This window comes from Bombina bombina, chromosome 3, assembly GCF_027579735.1.
Source record: "Bombina bombina isolate aBomBom1 chromosome 3, aBomBom1.pri, whole genome shotgun sequence".
Classification (NCBI taxonomy): domain Eukaryota; kingdom Metazoa; phylum Chordata; class Amphibia; order Anura; family Bombinatoridae; genus Bombina; species Bombina bombina.
In genome coordinates, this window is record NC_069501.1 from 441,045,698 (window position 1) to 441,066,051 (window position 20,354).

A 20,354-nucleotide genomic window follows, 5' to 3' on the forward strand; every position below is an offset into this window, starting at 1 on the left:
TAATTAAATAAACTACCTACAATTACCTACAATTAACCTAACACTACACTATCAATAAATTAATTAAACACAATTGCTACAAATAAATACAATTAAATAAACTATCTAAAGTACAAAAAATAAAAAAGAACTAAGTTACAGAAAATAAAAAAATATTTACAAACATAAGAAAAATATTACAACAATTTTAAACTAATTACACCTACTCTAAGCCCCCTAATAAAATAACAAAGACCCCCAAAATAAAAAATTCCCTACCCTATTCTAAAATACAAAAATTACAAGCTCTTTTACCTTACCAGCCCTGAACAGGGCCCTTTGCGGGGCATGCCCCAAGAATTTCAGCTCTTTTGCCTGTAAAAAAAAACATACAATACCCCCCCCAACATTACAACCCACCACCCACATACCCCTAATCTAACCCAAACCCCCTTAAATAAACCTAACACTAATCCCCTGAAGATCTTCCTACCTTGTCTTCACCATCCAGGTATCACCGATCCGTCCTGGCTCCAAGATCTTCATCCAACCCAAGCGGGGGTTGGCGATCCATAATCCGGTGCTCCAAAGTCTTCCTCCTATCCGGCAAGAAGAGGACATCCGGACCGGCAAACATCTTCTCCAAGCGGCATCTTCTATGTTCTTCCATCCGATGACGACCGGCTCCATCTTGAAGACCTCCAGCGCGGATCCATCCTCTTCTTCCGACGACTAGACGACGAATGACGGTTCCTTTAAGGGACGTCATCCAAGATGGCGTCCCTCGAATTCCGATTGGCTGATAGGATTCTATCAGCCAATCGGAATTAAGGTAGGAATATTCTGATTGGCTGATGGAATCAGCCAATCCGAATCAAGTTCAATCCGATTGGCTGATCCAATCAGATTGAGCTCGCATTCTATTGGCTGTTCCGATCAGCCAATAGAATGCGAGCTCAATCTGATTGGCTGATTGGATCAGCCAATCGGATTGAACTTGATTCTGATTGGCTGATTCCATCAGCCAATCAGAAAATTCCTACCTTAATTCCGATTGGCTGATAGAATCCTATCAGCCAATCGGAATTCGAGGGACGCCATCTTGGATGACGTCCCTTAAAGGAACCGTCATTCGTCGTCTAGTCGTCGGAAGAAGAGGATGGATCCGCGCTGGAGGTCTTCAAGATGGAGCCGGTCGTCATCGGATGGAAGAACATAGAAGATGCCGCTTGGAGAAGATGTTTGCCGGTCCGGATGTCCTCTTCTTGCCGGATAGGAGGAAGACTTTGGAGCACCGGATTATGGATCGCCAACCCCCGCTTGGGTTGGATGAAGATCTTGGAGCCAGGACGGATCGGTGATACCTGGATGGTGAAGACAAGGTAGGAAGATCTTCAGGGGATTAGTGTTAGGTTTATTTAAGGGGGTTTGGGTTAGATTAGGGGTATGTGGGTGGTGGGTTGTAATGTTGGGGGGGGGGTATTGTATGTTTTTTTTTACAGGCAAAAGAGCTGAAATTCTTGGGGCATGCCCCGCAAAGGGCCCTGTTCAGGGCTGGTAAGGTAAAAGAGCTTGTAATTTTTGTATTTTAGAATAGGGTAGGGAATTTTTTATTTTGGGGGTCTTTGTTATTTTATTAGGGGGCTTAGAGTAGGTGTAATTAGTTTAAAATTGTTGTAATATTTTTCTTATGTTTGTAAATATTTTTTTATTTTCTGTAACTTAGTTCTTTTTTATTTTTTGTACTTTAGATAGTTTATTTAATTGTATTTATTTGTAGCAATTGTGTTTAATTAATTTATTGATAGTGTAGTGTTAGGTTAATTGTAGGTAATTGTAGGTAGTTTATTTAATTATTTTATTGATAGGGTAGTGTTAGGTTTAATTATATCTTAGGTTAGGATTTATTTTACAGGTAAATTTGTAATTATTTTAACTAGGTAACTATTAAATAGTTCTTAACTATTTAATAGCTATTGTACCTGGTTAAAATAATTACAAAGTTGCCTGTAAAATAAATATTAATCCTAAAATAGCTATAATATAAATGTAATTTATATTGTAGCTATATTAGGATTTATTTTACAGGTAAGTATTTAGCTTTAAATAGGAATCATTTATTTAATAAGAGTTAATTTATTTCGTTAGATAAAAATTATATTTAACTTAGGGGGGTGTTAGTGTTAGGGTTAGACTTAGCTTTAGGGGTTAATACATTTATTAGAATAGCGGTGAGCTCCGGTCGGCAGATTAGGGGTTAATAATTGAAGGTAGGTGTCGGCGATGTTAGGGAGGGCAGATTAGGGGTTAATACTATTTATGATAGGGTTAGTGAGGCGGATTAGGGGTTAATACATTTATTATAGTAGCGCTCAGGTCCGCTCGGCAGATTAGGGGTTAATAAGTGTAGGTAGGTGTCGGCGACGTTGTGGGGGGCAGATTAGGGGTTAATAAATATAACATAGGGGTCGGCGATGTTAGGGCAGCAGATTAGGGGTACATAGGGATAACGTAGGTGGCGGCGGTTTACGGAGCGGCAGATTAGGGGTTAAAAGTGTAATGCAGGGGTCAGCGATAGCGGGGGCGGCAGATTAGGGGTTAATAAGTGTAAGGTTAGGGGTGTTTAGACTCGGGGTACATGTTAGAGTGTTAGGTGCAGACGTAGGAAGTGTTTCCCCATAGGAAACAATGGGGCTGCGTTAGGAGCTGAACGCTGCTTTTTTGCAGGTGTTAGGTTTTTTTTCAGCTCAAACAGCCCCATTGTTTCCTATGGGAGAATCGTGCACGAGCACGTTTTTGAGGCCGGCCGCGTCCGTAAGCAACTCTGGTATCGAGAGTTGCATTTGCGGTAAATATGCTCTACGCTCCTTTTTTGGAGCCTAACGCAGCATTTGTTTGAACTCTCGATACCAGAGTTAAATTTATGGTGCGGCCAGAAAAAAACCCGCGGAGCGTTAACAGCCCTTTTACCGCCAAACTCCAAATCTAGCCGTTAGGGTTTATTTTATAGGTAAGTATTTAGATTTAAATAGGAATATTTTAGTTTATAAATGAATTAGATTAATTTAATATAAATTTAGTTAGGGGTGTTAGGGTTAGATAGAGTTAATATAGTTAATATAAATACTATAGTAACTATATTAACTATATTAACCCTAATATAATTAGGGTTAATATAGTTAATATATATAATGTAATACCTATATTAACTATAATATACTTAGGGTTAATATAGATAATATAGCTGGCGGCGGGGTAGGTAGATTAAATAAGGGATTAATCATTTTAATAGAGATGGCGGCGGTGTAAGGGGCTTACATTAGGGGTTAATAATATTAATATAGATGGCGGCGGTGTTAGGGGCTCACTTTAGGGGGTTATAGATATAATATAGCTGGCGGCGGGGTACGGGAGCGGCGGTTTAGGGGTTAATAACTTTATTAGGTTGTGGCGGGGTACGGGAGCGGCGGTTTAGGGGTTAATAGCTTTTTTATTGTTAGGATAGTGAGGGGGGATAGCGGATAGAGGGTTAGACGTGTCGGGCTATGTTAGGGAGGCGTGTTAGACAGTGCGGGCTATGTTAGGGAGGCGTGTTAGACAGTGCGGGCTATGTTAGGGAGGCGTGTTAGACAGTGCGGGTGTTTTAGACTTTAGTCAGGTTTTATAGGCGCCGGCAGTTTCTAACGTGCCGCAAGTCACTGGCGACGTCAGAAATTTGTACTTGCGCAGATTTCTGGACATCGCTGGTTTGTCAGACTTACGGCACGTTAGCATCTGACGGCGACTTATATGGGATGGCTCGAGTTGCGAGCTGAAACTGCGGGCGACGCCGGTTCCCTCGCTTGCGCTGCAAACTGCGATCTATATCGGATCGCGCCCGTAAGATTATACTTCTGCATTGGAAACGAAACTGTACAGATATATTTAGGAAAACGAAAGGTTTAAAATTTGTACTTTAAAGATGCAATAACCTTTTCTTTCATAATTCTAACTCCTGAGCCTGCCTACCTGTTTTCAACAAAGGATCCCAAGAGAATGAAGTAAATTGTCATTATTGTATTTTTTTTAATTGTATGCTCTGTTTTATTAACAAAAATAAAACATTTTGAGTTTCATGTCCCTTAAATTCTCACAAAATTGTTAAAATGGTTTAAACATAATAAACAAAGCATGGAAGTGTACGTCTTCTTTATTTATTTTGCCTGCTTGGGGTTGTAAAATGTACCTCTGAAAATAGTGTAGAACATACTTGAGATCTGGAGTGCTTACTTAAATTTTCCTGAATTTGTTTGTGTAGAAGAAAATACTACAGTGCGCCTCAAATTTCACTTTAGAAAAATTCATTTTTATTGTCCACTGCAGTGGAAATCAGGGATATGACTTCCATTGGAATCTTCCACAAGGACTGCTCTGATTGTAACCATTTTATACGTTTTGAATTCTTGAAACAGCAAATGGTCTAGATACTGATCAATCACAGATTTATTAGAAAATTAAATAAAAACAAGAAAAAAGATGGAAGTATAGAAAGGGTTAAGAGCCACAGAATTTTAAAGGGACAATCATGGAGCTGCAGGACTTGGGAAATAGTACTGCCGTGAACTCATGAATTTATAGAGACCTATTTTCATCCTCTGTAACACTGGTGATAAACACTGATGTATGAGAATTGTGCAGAATTGCTGTTTTAGAAATGTTTTCTAAACCTGTCATGAATTTGAATACTAATTTTGCAAATAAAGATTGTTTCCACAAAAAAATAAAATGCCTATTTTGTTGGACTCCATTGCTTAACTTGTGGTTTGTACCTTATATAAATAAATTGACTGTCTATGACCTTTAGCAAAATGTCGCAATCCGAAATTCCATATTTAAAAAAAATGCACTGAGTATGATATTAAACTAACATTGTCAAAGCAAATTTGCAGATTTATAAAAAGAGAACATTTATATTGTCAGTCAAACACATCACCATGGATTCCAATCATGTCAGATCATATAAAAACTGATCAAGCTGTTTTTAAATTTCTTTCCAACAAAATCAGTAGCTAAGCACTATTTTCAGCATTTATAGGCTGGCTTAAGGCCACATTAAAGGGACAGTTAAAGTCAGAATTAATATGTTAAAGAATAGATATTTTTCAAATAAAAGTGTTCATGTATATCTATTCTCTTCAGTGTTGCAGTATTTTTTAAGGTCTTTTTAAATTCATGTCATGGGTTAGTTGTCTAATTACAGTGTGCCCAATCATGGCATTCACCTATATATAGCGCGCTCCCATGCTAGGAAGAGTGTGCCCTAGACTTTCCCTCGAGCGTTAATATATTACTTTCAATATAAGAACATGTAGCCACTAATCAGCAAGCGCTACCCAGGTGTTGAACCAAAAATGAACCGGCTCCTAAGCTTTACATTCCTGCTTTTTAAATAAAAAGAAAAATTGATAATAATAGGAGTAAAATAGAAAGTTAAATAAAAAAATCTGGGTTTAGTATCACTTTAATTCCTACATGAAGCCCTGGCTTATCCTCTTTACCTCCAGAAAAGCTAGGCTAATCTATCTTGATGTATGTCTTCAATGCCTTTTTTAATCTTCTTCTGACCAGGTTCACTCAATGTACTTTTTGGTGCAGAAAGACCCTCATCGGAGAATGCATCTTTTTTTATAGATTTTTTTTTTTTTTTGCCCTTTACAGAATAATTAATTCATTAATTAACTAATTAACTAGCTAATATGGGTTTGAATTAGTTTAGGACAATTGTCAGAATTTAAATATTTCACTTTTTAATCAGAGGAGGAGATGGTTCTATTCCAGAACTGTAAACACTTTGTAGATAAAAATGATTTTTTCCCACAAGAGTTATCTGATCAAATTAATTTTATTTTTCTATTTAGCACTGAATGATTCTTCAAACACTCAATATAGCTACACTATACAAAAGACTGAGACATAATAAAAAAAAAAATATTCATGCTCCTCTAGGAAGCAACAAAAACACATGAAACACTTTGCACCATGAAATCTTTAGTTTACAGACTCAAATGTAACCCCTATGTCCTCTAATGTACCACTAGAGCAGGGATGTGGAACCTTGGCCCTCCAGATGTTTCAGAACTACATTTCCCCTGATGCTCAACTGGACTTCAGAGTGCCTAAGAATCATGGGTAATGTAGTTCTAAAACATCAGGAGGGCCAAGGTTCCCCATCCCTGCACTAGAGGGATAAAATATATATTTGAATGAAATGGTCATCTTTTAAATAAAGGTTTTCTAGGATGAAGACATCAGGGAGATGTTTTGTTTCTTTTATGAAGTGAGAGAGTGCCTAATATAGAGCATCTATCTGTCCCCCACATTACTTCTAGGGGTGTGAGACCCCATATTTGAAAGTTATGATTTTTTTTTTTTTTTAATAAGGGGTCACATGCCTTCTAACATGCAAGTGATAAAGAAGCAAATGGCAATTGCCTGCATTAAAAGGCACCATGAAGATTCATAATAAAGGAAGAGGAACTGTTATGAGTCATTATTTCCATCCATAAACCACAGAGAAGGGCATGTAACCCAATTTTGGAAATGAGGGAAATCTCCTTTGCAGTGAGGGATCTTATGCCCTGCCCCTCAGTGCGTTAATGAAACAAAAATGGTAATAACTTATATGTATTTACTGTATAGCAGAAGGAACTTCAAACAAGACCAGGGTGTCAATCACAATCTTTCTGATATTGGCTCCCTAATTTGAAGTTTCGCCCAATATTTGAAGTGTGTTTTTTGCGTGATCACAATGCCAAATGGATTCACCTAATAAAAGTCCCCCCCCCTGCACTTACCCCACATACGAGGTGGCCAAGAGACCTGGGAATGCAGGGCAGCAGTAATGAGCCTAAGGGAGTTGGAGGGAGAGGTAAGTATTCAGACCCCTCTATCATAGCTCCTTTAAGTCCTAGAAACCTCTAAGATCCACCATTTCAAAGGCAATTGTCTTCTACTCTTTCAAATGGAGGTGTAAGTTAAAGGGACTGTAAACATTGGGTAAAATGTTACATAATTCAATTAGCTTTTCACAGGCTCATTCTATAATCACAGGGAGCCTGATCGCACTACATGTAGTTAAATGGGGCAGGTTCGCTGTGATTAGGCAGTGAGCCCATGACACATACAGACAGCAGAATTATGTAATATAAGGATTGCCTTTTGTTTTAATTTTTTCCCCTAAATACCTAATTTAGCACCTAAAACAATACTTACCTTGTTTGCAATGAAACCCTCTTCTGTGAGGCAGTTTTTTCAACTAGCATGTCACGGGCTCACTGTGTAATCACAAGCAACCCGATAGCACCATTCAACTACATGAAGCGCGATCAGGCTCACTGTGATTAGACAGTGAACCTGTGACACGCTAGTTGAATTATGTAACATTTTAGCTAATGTTTACTGTCCCTTTAAAGCACAATTTAAAAAAAGCAACAACAAAAAAACAACAAGACACATGTTTTAATATATTTACACTTATAAAAGGTCATCAAAAAAGGCTTGGGGGCCCCTGTGACCCCTTGTAATAAAGCCCATAAGGCCCCTCTTTTATGTAATCCCCTATATAAGTTTAATTTGCCAGGGGATCTCTGTGGTAATAGTGATCACCTGGTGTGAATAAATGTGCATTTATTTGAGTTGAGGCTCATGTGCACTTCAGTTATATAAATATATCCAAAGGCCCTAATTTATATGAGAAAAACTCCTTCTTGTTTCGACTAGAGAGTTTAAGAAAAACACACAATTTGTTTACAACATTGTTTATTAAACATGTTGATGTAGAGTTCTTATTAGTCTGTATTTGATGGAATGATATTAAGCACAAAATGAGACTTCGGAAATTAAATGACTCATATGTCACATATAGACTAGAGCAAGTTATAAAACAAAATGTCTCCTTTTTGTTGTATGTGGTAGGGATGGGCGAATATTTCGCAACATTCGAAAACTGAAACGAATTTTAACACATTTGTTCATTCGAATCGAATTTCGAATATTTACATAACATTCTAACATTCGATTTTTGAATGTTCAGTTTCAAATTTTACGATTACATTAGAAAATATTCATTTAGAAAAATTAGAATTTATATATTTATAATAGTATTTCTAATGCTTTCTTTAAATATAATATTCAAATTATGCAATATTCGATCAAAATAGAAAAATTTTAATTGATATATTTGTATCTATTATGTATCAATTTACTAGATTCCCTACCACAAGAACTATTGAACTTCTGAATAGTATTTGTTAAATAGAATGTTAAATTCAAAATTTCAAATGTGGACATTCAATCTAATTATAAACATTCGTATTCGAAAGTGACATTCAAAAACTGTAAATAGGATTCGATTATAGAATTTTTAAGAATATTTGTTCGTATCAACATTCGGATTTGCAATCTATTCAATTATTGTGACTGTTTCATGGTACATTTCATCTTAGTTTACCTGTTTGAGGTGTGCAAAAACACTCATATTATTCATTCATTTTAATATATTAATTTTATTGACCTCCCCAACCCTCTCCTAAATAATTTTTCCTCAAGTTCTAATTTATTTTACCTTGAATATACGTCTCATAATTTACCATCCATCTCATCTGGTTCTGTTTGTTATTATTAACACCTGGCTTTTGCTTATCTATTATCCTCCAATTAATTCATTTAATGGTCTCAGCTGACTACACAGGCCTATAATCTTAACATCTGCTAAGGGTCAGTAATTGCAGGAGTTCCCATCTTTCTAAGTCAACATCTTTTTAAGTCAAAAATAAATAATCAATAAGAATTATCCAAGAAATGAACAAGACAAACTGTGAGCAACTACTTTTATTATTATTATTATTATTATTATTTGTAGAGCGCCAACTGATTCCGCAGTGTTGACAAAAATAAGTGTTTTCTTTCTTTGACCTATTGTCTGTAAGTAATTATATACTAATTCAATAAAAATATTGTTTCAGGCAGAGCAAGCAAATTTAAAAAAAAAAAATCAAGTTTACTTCCACTATAAAATTTACTTAATTGCATTCTCCTAGTATTCTTTGTTGAAGAGCATACATGCCACTCTTACAATCACAGCATAATATGATGATATGCTACCTGCCAAATGCCCCTGCACTGCCAAGTGGTGTTGGATGAAACATTACACCTCACCTGACTTTCTGAGCTACAAGTTTAAGCTGTGTTTCTATTCCTTTGTCCGTAGTCTGTCTAAAAAAAAAGATCTTCATACTCATTTTAACTCTGTTTCCTATTAATATATTTTTCACTCATAACTAACTCCCTTCTCTGCCCAATCCCATCTCCCGTTACCACCTGCCTATCAGCAGGAAGCTTTGCCAAACACATAAAAAAGAAAATTGATTTACTTTGGCACCAACAGTGTCTACTCCTCACAAATGACCACAAAGGTTTAGCCTAGCCACAAATATAGCTTCTTTGCACCAATTACAGAGAATGAGGGTCCTTTACTATTATCATCCTCCCATCTTATAAACTGTCCCTTTGATCTTATTCCCTCAAAACTCCTTGACCTCCTTGTCATCCAGTGGCGTCGCTACAGGGGGGCAAGGAGGAATTTGCCCCCCTTAGTTACTGGCTTGCCCCCCCACCAGCCCCGGCATAATGCTGGAGGAGTGTATTTTTTTTTAATGTTTATTTTTTACTCTGGGCTGGATGGGTGACTGTTTTTATTTTGAGTCAGTAAATTGAGAATGATGAATGTGAATAATTGCGCAGCAACAGCGCGCCTCCCAGCCCAAACCCATGTTCACACTTGGAACCCACCACACCACAACACTGACTCTACACGCAGCACCACGGCACTCTAATATACCGTGCATGCTGGTGCGCTATTTGCTCCTCCACCACCTCCAGTCTGAGTTCCAGCCAGGCAGGGCAGCCAGGTCACATTCGTTCCTATCACACATCCACATGCCTGCACAAGGAACATGATTGTGACTGGAGACTCACTGCCACTGTAGAGGAAGAGGGAGGAGCCAGCCAGCTGGTGCTGTGTGCAGAAGCGTGGGGAAATCAAATGCAGCAGCACCAGCAGGCACTGGCTGTCTTGCAGTGGCACAGTCTAAGACCGGTCCGTGACGAAGAAGATAGAGCAGATCTTATTCTGGGGTTGGAGAATGCATGATGATTCACTCACTGTTTCAGGACTCTGTAAACGTTAAAAAAAAATCCCCAAATTTACTGTTACCAGAATATCTTCTTGGTAATTTGCGTGTTTTGTGCTAGTTGACTGCAGGCCATATCACTAAAAAGCATAACAATTGCCAAGCACCTCCATTATAAATGATTCACTGTTTCAGGAGTATAAATGTTAAAAAAAAATCCCCAAATTTACTATTACCAAATAATTTATATCTTCTAGGTAATGTGGGTGTGCATGACTATCTGCAGGTCAAATATCACTAAAAAAAAGTGTAACCAAGAACCAATATCAGGAAAGAATATACAATACATTTCTGCTATTTATGCTGCCCAGTTAGTAAACAAATTCGTCTAATACATCATGAAAAGTGCTCCAACTGTAATTTCTGCTCACAGCAGATTCATTCATACCCTCAGAGCACTGTTTATAATGAGAAGTGTATGGTTCTTCAAGAAAATATGACACTCCGTTTTTGCCTAGTCTTTTTCCACCACATTTTTCTCTATAGCTCCATCTTCTGGATACTGGTGTGTATAACAACTCTGGCATAGAAACAATAGCATATTTGTTGGACATGCCAGCGTTCGCAATGGTGAAATTGTGAATAATGTATTATTATTATTTATATAATATAATTTCAGTATCATTTATCATTATAACTGTATATACTGTAATACTGTCTGTATTATGAGTGTGTGTGTGCTGTATTAAAGTGTGTATGTGTGTGTGTGTGTGTGTGTGTGTGTGTGTGTGTGTTGTATGAGGGTGTGTGGTGTGTGTGTAGTATGAGGGTGAGTGTGCGGTGTGTGTGTCTGTGTAGTATCAGGGTGAGTGTGTGGTGTGTGTGTGTGTAGTATGAGGGTGAGTGTGTGGTGTGTGCACAGTATGAGGGTGAGTGTATGAGGGTGAGTGTGTGGTGTGCAGTATGAGGGTTAGTGGGCAGTATGAGGGTGAGTGTGTGGTGTGTGTGCAGTATGATGTTGAGTGTGTGTAGTATGAGTGTGTGTGCTGTATTAAAGTGTGTGTGTGTTGTATGAGGGTGTGTGGTATGTGTGTGGGTTGTGTGTAGTATGAGGATGAGTGTGTGGTGTGTGTAGTATAAGAGTGTGTGGTGTGGTGTGTGTGTTGCATGAGGGTGAGTGTGTGTGTGTGTGTTTTCCCAAACACAAAAATAGAGTCACAAAGGTATGTGGTATCATGGCACTGGGTCTTGGGAAAAAAAGTTTGAAGAACCCTGATTTACAGAGCCATGCTGTTATTGCTTTAAACTATAAATACAAGCTTTTGAGAGTTTTTCTCTCTTTCTCAGGTCTGAAGCTATACTTGAGGAAGAAAGGAAAACTCTCAAAAGCTTGTCTTTTAAGTATTAGGTTAGTACAATAAAAAGGTATAACTGCATACTGCATTACTCTTTTATTTTGGAATCTTATTTATATTTATTTAGTTTTTTTTAGTGGCATAATTTAGTGGTGAAAATTATTAGTGCCCCCCCCCCGTTTGGTCTGTGCTATTTTTTGTGCCCCCCTATATATTGTTCCTAGAGTCACCACTGTTGTCATCAATTCACACTTAAGTCCCTCTAGCAATTATTTTCTGATGTGCATGGTGCCACTGATATTTTTATGTTAAGGCATTTTAATATTTTGCCCCCAAAATATTTCTGTGGATTCCCATGGTTAAATGTCTAGAATAATACATGATTACAGTTTTAGCTACTTTTAAAACATTCAAAAAAGCTTACTTACATTATTTGAAAAAACATGTCCATTGCTAGCAATGGATTAGAGCAGGGATGGGGAACCCTCCAGATGTTTCAGAACTACATTACCCATGGTGCTTAGACACTCTGAAGTCCAGTTGAGCATCATAGAAAATGTAGTTCTGAAATATCTAGAGGGCCAAGGTTCCCCATCCCTGGTGTAGAGTAATGCATGGGGCCACAGATACATTTTCCTAAAAAATGTCCAGTGGTACAAAGCTGGACATCCATAACGCTGCAGAGTACCCTGTACCTGCTGGCTTCCCCTAAAGAGGGCCCTTTTGAGTTGAGGTCACCTGTTACAGAAGCATTAGTTATTTTGTTGTGAAGAAACTTATTTCCCAGCAGCAATGCCTGAACCAGCCAAGCCAGCGCCTAAGAAGGGCTCCAAGAAAACTGTAACAAGTATCATTTCATAAAGGGTTAACTCTGTTCAGTTTTGAGAAAACTATTTTCTGAGGCAGGTTTCCTAGCATATTGTGTACTGTAATTAAGTTTGTGATAAGCATTCACTGCTAGGTGATAAGAAGGACTCAATTGTTTTCTTGTGTGTACTTGTTATCTGCGGTGGCCTGTCCAAGGGCTTTGTCTAAATGTGTGATGGGGGATTTTATGCTTCCCCCCCTGGGAGTGCCCTGTGTGCATGTAACCTAAATAAAAAGCAGGCTGGGCATCCCAGTCCTCAGTTCTTGGTTGTCCCTCAATCGCAGCGTTGACTCATTTTTGTGGGCAGAAGGGTATCCTAGCTGTACTACAGCTAAGGGGGATTATTCTACATTTGCGAGACTCATATAGAATACTGTGGAAAGCAGTTTCTCCCCTCTTCAGCAATAGGAATCCAGGCTACTAAGCGGTCCATCTCTCAGCGAGACTAAGGGTAACCGTAACATTTGGCGGCAGCGGTGGGATTTTTCCTGGATTTCCTAGGAGAGGTACAGAACGGATGGAGAGCGCTTAAGAAAAATTGAAGCGTACAACCCTAAAGGATTTACTTGAAAGCAGAGGGGGGTACGCCAGCAACCGGCCGAGGAGAGAGCTGATCGCAGAATTGACCGAACTGGATCAGAGCTTCACAATGGCGGAAACACCGACCACGATTAGTGACGAAAAAACCAGGATTGTTCGGGAGAGGCTCTCACTGTACGGGCCGAACCCCTCCATGGAATTGGTACAGCAGTTGATGGCGGAAGCGGACAAGGATATACGAGAGACTCGAGCCCACGAACTCAACCTAGCGAACGCACACCGCAATGCTGAAGCCCCGCAGGTAATCATCCCTGTCGAAAATGCTGGGAGGCCCAAGATACCCTATGCGGCATTTCGACCCTTCCTAGAGAGCGAGACAGGGATTGATGAATATTTGGCGGACTTCGAAAGGCAATGTGCCCTGCACCAGATTCCCAACAGGGAGTGGCCCACGATATTGTCTGGGAAACTATCCGGGCGAGCCCTGGAAGCCTTTCGTACTCTGGGTGCTGAGGAAGTGACACAGTATGAGCTAGTTAAGGAGACACTGTTGCGACGGTACGCAGTAACTCCGGACGCGTATCGCCGACAGTTTCGGGGCACGAAAAAGAAGCCTAACGATACCCATATGGAATGGGCGCACCGAATGCGGAGAGCAGCAAATCACTGGATGAGCGGAAGTAAAGCGGTGACTGGTGAGGAAATTTTACAATTGTTTCTCTTAGAACATTTTTATAATGGCATGGAACAGCAAGGGAAGGAATGGCTGCGAGACAGGCGACCTTCTACCTTAGAAGAAGCAGCCAAATTGGCCGATGAACATTATGACTCCCGTCTTCACGAACCCAGAGAGGTTTACCGTGCACCCCCTCGTGCTGAATTCCGAGCCCCGGTGCCCGCAGGGCCCGCCCGACACTCAGGACCACCCAATAACAGCTCTGAGCGTCCCAGACCGACTTGCCACCGATGCAAGCAACCAGGGCATTTCATGGCTAGCTGCCCCCTTAATACGCACCAGACACCCAGGAATTACAATTACCCCTCTGGGGCATATCGTCCGGCCCGGACCCTCTGTGTTAACCAAGAGGCCCCTATGGAGGAATATTTGGGGCCGCTTCACGAGGCGGACCCTGTATATGCTGCCTCAGATAACCGCCAGCACCATCGGCAGAAGGTATGGCTCGAGGGGCGATCTACCGAGGGATTGAGAGACACAGGGGCTACTATTACGCTGGTACAGAGTCATTTGGTGCCGGAGCACAAGCGATCTGGACAGACTGTGGCCGTTAGAGTGGCGGGGGGGGATGTGTACAAAATTCCAACAGCTAAAGTGCATCTTGATTGGGGAGCGGGAAAGGGGGCTGTGAACGTGGGCATAATGGATAATTTACCTGCCGAAGTACTACTGGGCAATGATTTGGGCCCCATGACTTCTGCCTATGCTCCAGTATGCAACAACGAGGCGGACCCAGTGACTACACGGGCCCAAGCCCGGACGGAGCGAGAACTCTCACCAGTGCGGGAGACACAGGTAAGACCTACCCCGACCTTGCCTGACATGTTAGGCCCCATACCCTGGGACACCCCAGATGCTTTCGAGACAGAGTCTAAGACTGACCCGACCTTACAAAAGTACCGGGAACGAGCAGAGACCGGAGGGGGCGGGGCAGATAATGAAACATTCTTATGGGAAAAAGGGAAACTATACCGCTGGACAGAGAAAAGGGGACAGCGTAGGCGACAGCTGGTAGTGCCCCACAAATACCGTCAAGAAATCCTCAAGATAGGCCACGACATCCCCTTAGCAGGCCACCTAGCTGTAACCCGTACCCTACACCGCATTACTCACACGTTCTTTTGGCCAGGGGTACACGCTGACGTTAGAACTTACTGTAACACCTGCGATGTGTGTCAACGAGTAGGAAGGCGAGGCGATCACCCTAAAGCCCATCTAGTAAATATGCCCATTGTAGAGGAACCCTTCAGCCGGGTTGCTATTGACCTAGTGGGACCACTGGCTACCCCTAGTCCCTCCGGTAAGCGCTACATTCTTACCGTAGTGGACTACGCTACCAGGTACCCAGAGGCTGTCGCCCTATCCAACATACAAGCGGATACGGTAGCGAATGCACTAGTACAGGTGTTCTCCCGGGTAGGATTTCCAAAAGAAATCCTATCCGACCGAGGCACCCAATTTACGGCTGAATTGACCCAACAACTCTGGCAGGTTTGCAAAATTAAGTCCCTCCTGAGCTCCCCATACCACCCCCAGACGAACGGGCTGTGTGAGAGGTTCAATGGGACCCTCAAGCAAATGCTCAAGACGTTCACTCAGGAATACCGAGACTGGGAACGCTTCCTGCCGCACCTCCTTTTTGCTTATCGGGAGGTGCCCCAGGAAACGACAGGGTTCTCTCCCTTCGAGTTGCTCTACGGAAGAAAGGTACGGGGACCCCTAAACCTGATCCGGGAGCACTGGGAGGGAGAGATGGAGACTGACGGTGTCCCCATTGTGCCATACGTGCTGGAACTCAGGGACCGAATGGAGCAATTAGCCAAATCCGTGCGGGCTAATCTCCAGTCGGCCCAGAGAAGACAGAAAGTATGGTACGATCGGGGGGCCCGAAAGAGAATCTTTACCATAGGACAAAAGGTGTTAGTACTTAAGCCGGTGAAGACAGACAAATTGCAGGCGTCCTGGCAGGGCCCCTACCAGATCGTAGAGAAAAGGGGAGACACCACTTATGTGATAGCTAGCTGCCACGACAACAATCTTAGAAAGACATTCCATGTAAACATGCTCAAGGAATATTTTGAGCGACCAGAGAACGTGACGGCCGTATGTTGTTCCCCTCAGGAAGGCCCCGACAGTCTACCCATTCCAGACCTATTAGAAAAGAGTCTCCCCACAGGTATAGTGGCTCAGGTTCAGATAGGAGACCGACTTAGCCCCACTGAAAGGGAGCAGCTCAACCAACTCCTACAGTCCAAACACCTCACCTTCTCCCCGAAGCCAGGGTACACTACTTTAACCACCCACCAGGTAGATACTCCGGGACAAGCTCCCTTGCGCCAGGCTCCGTACCGAATCCCCGAAGCAGTTAGGATAGGAATGAAGAAGGAGATCGATGAGATGCTCCAACTCAGGGTAATTGAGCCCTCCGATAGTCCCTGGGCCTCCCCAGTTGTCTTGGTGCCCAAGAAAGATGGGACCACCCGGTTCTGCGTAGACTATCGGAGGCTCAATGAAAAGACCGTGACGGACGCTTACCCTATGCCCAGGGTAGACGAGCTACTCGATCGTATAGCCAGGGGAAATTACCTGACCACTATTGACCTCTGCAAAGGTTACTGGCAGATTCCCCTGGCCCCGGAGGCTATCCCCAAGTCGGCATTCGTCACCCCATTCGGCTTATATCAGTTTAGGGTAATGCCGTTTGGGATGAAGAATGCCCCAGCTACATTCCAGCGCTTGGTGGATAGGCTCCTGGATGGCTTCCAGAGTTTTGCTTGCGCCTACCTGGACGACATAGCGATCCACAGTGAGTCCTGGGAGGACCACTTAGCTCATGTGGGAATGGTTCTGGATCAGATCCGGGCTGCTGGCCTGACTCTGAAGCCAGAAAAATGCCACTTTGGGATGGCCGAGGTACAGTACCTGGGTCACCGGGTGGGGTGTGGAAAGCAGCGACCAGAGCCGGCCAAGATAGAAGCTGTCGCCAATTGGCCCACCCCCATCACTAAGACTCAGGTCCTAGCCTTCCTGGGCACGGCAGGGTACTATAGACGGTTCGTACCAGACTACAGCACACTTGCCAAACCCCTGACTGACTTGACCAAGAAGAACTTACCTCGACAGGTCCTGTGGTCTCCCCACTGTGAAACGGCTTTCCAGGCTCTCAAAAATGCTCTAATTAACGCTCCTGTCTTGGCGGCTCCAGCCCTTAACAAACGTTTTATCGTCCATACAGATGCTTCCATGTTCGGGCTGGGAGCCGTCCTCAGCCAAGTAGGCGAAGATGGAGGGGAGCATCCAGTTGCCTACATCAGCCGGAAGCTCCTGCCCCGCGAAGTCAGCTATGCAGCGGTCGAAAAGGAGTGTTTGGCTTTGGTGTGGGCATTAAAGAAATTGACTCCCTATTTATATGGGCAGGAGTTCACTCTGGTCACCGACCATAACCCGTTGGTGTGGCTGAACCGGGTCTCTGGAGATAATGGCAGGCTATTACGTTGGAGTTTATCGTTGCAACCCTTCAATTTCACCATTACTTACAGACCTGGGAAACAGAATGGCAACGCCGACGGGTTGTCCAGACAAACCGACCTCAGCCCCGCATAACCAGCGGTCTGGACAGCCTTAGTCTGCCCCGAAAAGGGGTCAGACCGTGTCTGCCAGAGTGTTCCACAGAAAGGGAGCACTGTTACAGAAGCATTAGTTATTTTGTTGTGAAGAAACTTATTTCCCAGCAGCAATGCCTGAACCAGCCAAGCCAGCGCCTAAGAAGGGCTCCAAGAAAACTGTAACAAGTATCATTTCATAAAGGGTTAACTCTGTTCAGTTTTGAGAAAACTATTTTCTGAGGCAGGTTTCCTAGCATATTGTGTACTGTAATTAAGTTTGTGATAAGCATTCACTGCTAGGTGATAAGAAGGACTCAATTGTTTTCTTGTGTGTACTTGTTATCTGCGGTGGCCTGTCCAAGGGCTTTGTCTAAATGTGTGATGGGGGATTTTATGCTTCCCCCCCTGGGAGTGCCCTGTGTGCATGTAACCTAAATAAAAAGCAGGCTGGGCATCCCAGTCCTCAGTTCTTGGTTGTCCCTCAATCGCAGCGTTGACTCATTTTTGTGGGCAGAAGGGTATCCTAGCTGTACTACAGCTAAGGGGGATTATTCTACATTTGCGAGACTCATATAGAATACTGTGGAAAGCAGTTTCTCCCCTCTTCAGCAATAGGAATCCAGGCTACTAAGCGGTCCATCTCTCAGCGAGACTAAGGGTAACCGTAACATCACCCATCAACAGTTTCCAAAGCAAACATTTTTATTCCCCCTTTTTTCTTGGGAGCCAACTGTCCATCACTGATCTAAGAGATTAAAATATGTTATACTGCAGGCAAAACAAGTTCAAACATTATTAAATGTTACAGGGAACAGCTAAAATATTACATTAATAAAAAATAATAAAAATGAAAACATTCTTTATAACAAGAATATTTGGATAAATTTATTCTAAGATTAAGAATTATTTTCCACTACTTACAAAATGTATTCCAGATTATTCTTACTCCTCCAAAAGATTAAATCTGGCTAATTATTGTAACACCTGCTAAAACTTGTAATTAAAGATTTTGCATTTACACCAATACTCACGAGAAAGCTTCTTTCCCTTTGTGTCTACTAGGGGGGATATTTATCAAGCCGTCAACCGTAAATACGCTGGAATTCCGCAGCGTAATTGTTGCAAGCTTAATCCGACCTAGTTATCAAAGCCTACAGACCGGCAAATGTTGAAATCTTTGACGTAACATACGATCTGCCCGTCTCAATCCGACATAGATCGATGCTTACGTCATTACAGATGTTCCGAATACACATTCGGCCCTATTTGACACATTTTCTCATTTATCAAATTTCTAACAGGTACGCTCGCGGCTATTCCAGCCCAGCGTACCTGGTTTTCAATCCGCCACTCTGGAGGCCGCAGATGCCATTTAGTCAATGGGAGTCTGAAAGCACCGAAAGCTTATGTTCGATGCTGCCAGATATCGCATTGATTTCTATGGTAGAAAAAAAGTAACGTTTACACCTAACACCCTAACATTAGCCCCGAGTCTAAACACCCCTAATCTGCCGTCCCGACATTACCACCATCTACATAATGTTTTTAAACCCTATTCTGCCGCTCCTGGACCCCGCTACCACTAAATAAAGTTATTAACCCCATCCCGCCGCTCCCGGACCCTGCCGCCACTAAATAAAGTTATTAACCCCTATCCCACCGCTCCCAGACCCCGCCGCCACTAAATAAACATATTAACCCCTAAACCTCTGGCCTCCCACATCACTACCACCAACTAAACCTGTTAACCCCTAAACCGTCAGCCCCCCACATCGCCATAAACTAAATTAAGCTATTAACCCCTAAACCTACCAAGCTTCTAACTTTAAATTAAAATTACAACATCCCTATCTTAAAATACATTTAAACTTACCTGTAGAATTAAAAGAAACTATTTTTAAATTATTAATTAACCTACACTAACTATTATACTACACTTAAATTAAACTAGCAATTAAATTAACTAAATTACATATTAAATAACCCTAACCCTACTCAAATTATTTAAATATACTATTTAACCTTTTTAAAAATTACTAAATTACAAACAAAAAAAAATACTAAGTTACAAAAATTAAAAAACACTAAATTACAATTTTTTTTATCAAAAATAAAAATGAATTACTCCTAATCGAATAGCCCTATCAAAATAAAAAAGCCCCCCCCCCAAAAAAATAAAAAACCCTAGCATACAATAAACTACCAATGGCTCTTAAAAGGGCCTTTTGTGGGGCATTGTCCCAAAGAAATCAGCTATTTCACCTGTAAAAAAAAATACAAACACCCCCCAACAGTAAAACCCACCACCCAACCAACCAACCCCCCAAATAAAAACCCTATCTAAAATAACCTAAGCTCCCCATTGCCCTAAAAAGGGCATTTGCATGGGCATTGCCCTTAAAATGGCTTTTACCTGCCCAGACCCTACTCTAAAAATAAAACCCACCCAAAAAAACCTTAAATAAATCTAACACTAACCCCCGACGATTCACTTACAGTTATTGAAGTCCCGCTTGAAGGATCCATCCAGCCAGCAAGAAGTCTTAATCCGGGCGGCAAGAAGTCTTCATCCGGGCGGCCTCTTCCATCTTCATCCAGCCGCCGAAGTCTTCATCCAGACGGCATCTTCTATCTTCATCCATCTGGTGCAAAGTGAGTCCATCCTGAAGACATCCGGCACGGATCTCCTCTTCAATATGGTTGCTGCTGTAAACTGGAACTTGAATGTAAGTGACGTCATCCGAGATGGTGTCCCTTGCATTCCTATTGGCTGAAAGGTTCCAATCAGCCAATAGGATTAGAGCTGCTAAAATCCTATTGGCTGCTCCAATCAGCCAATAGGATTTGAGCAGCTCTCATCCTATTGGCTGTTCCAATCAGCCAATAGCATTGAGCTCTCATCCTATTGGCTGATTGGAACAGCCAATAGGATTTTAGCAGCTCTAATCCTATTGGCTGATTGGAACATTTCAGCCAATAGGAATGCAAGGGACAACATCTTGGATGATGTCACTTGCATTCACGTTCCAGTTTACGGCGGCAACCCTTATTGAAGAGGAGCTCCGTGCCGGATGTCTTCAGGATGGACCCGCTCCACGTCGG